We start from the raw sequence: 506 nt of genomic DNA on the forward strand, positions 1-506 counted from the left end.
GGGTTTTATGTCTCCCCCCTATGCTGCTTTGTTTGTTGCTATCAATAAAACGTCAGCACCTGTATTAATAAATATAAAAATAAATATAAATAAAAACGAATATAAATATAAATATAAATATAAATATAAATATAAATATAAATATAAATTAAAATATAAATAGAAATAGAAATAGAAATATAAATAAATAAAAAAAGAAAAAGAGAAAAAGAGAAAAAAAAAAACAAAATTTTATTAAGTTTTATTATTATAAAATATCAGCAGCTGCATAAACAAATAAATATAAGCTTTAATATAAATAAATATAAATATAAATAAATATAAATATAAATAAATATAAATATAAATATAAATAAATATAAATATTATAAATAAAGAAACAAAAATATAAATCTAAATTAATAAACAAAACAATAAATAAAATTAATTAATTACGACGCAAAAAAAAAAAAAAAAAAAAAAAAAAAAAAAAAAAAAAAAAAAAAAAAAAAAAAAAAAAAAAAAAA

The 506-nt window shown here is 11.9% G+C and overlaps 1 protein-coding gene across 1 annotated transcript in view; it reads right to left on the bottom strand.

Moving 5' to 3' along the window:
* EMH_0075640 (indole-3-glycerol phosphate synthase domain containing protein, putative) overlaps positions 1–506 on the bottom strand; it is a gene marked incomplete at both ends in the record, with an annotated part of 2,227 nt that overhangs the window by 1,090 nt on the left and 631 nt on the right. The window lies entirely within an intron of this gene.

This window comes from Eimeria mitis, genomic scaffold (genome assembly GCF_000499745.2).
Source record: "Eimeria mitis Houghton genomic scaffold, Emh_scaff4501, whole genome shotgun sequence".
Lineage (NCBI taxonomy): Eukaryota > Apicomplexa > Conoidasida > Eucoccidiorida > Eimeriidae > Eimeria > Eimeria mitis.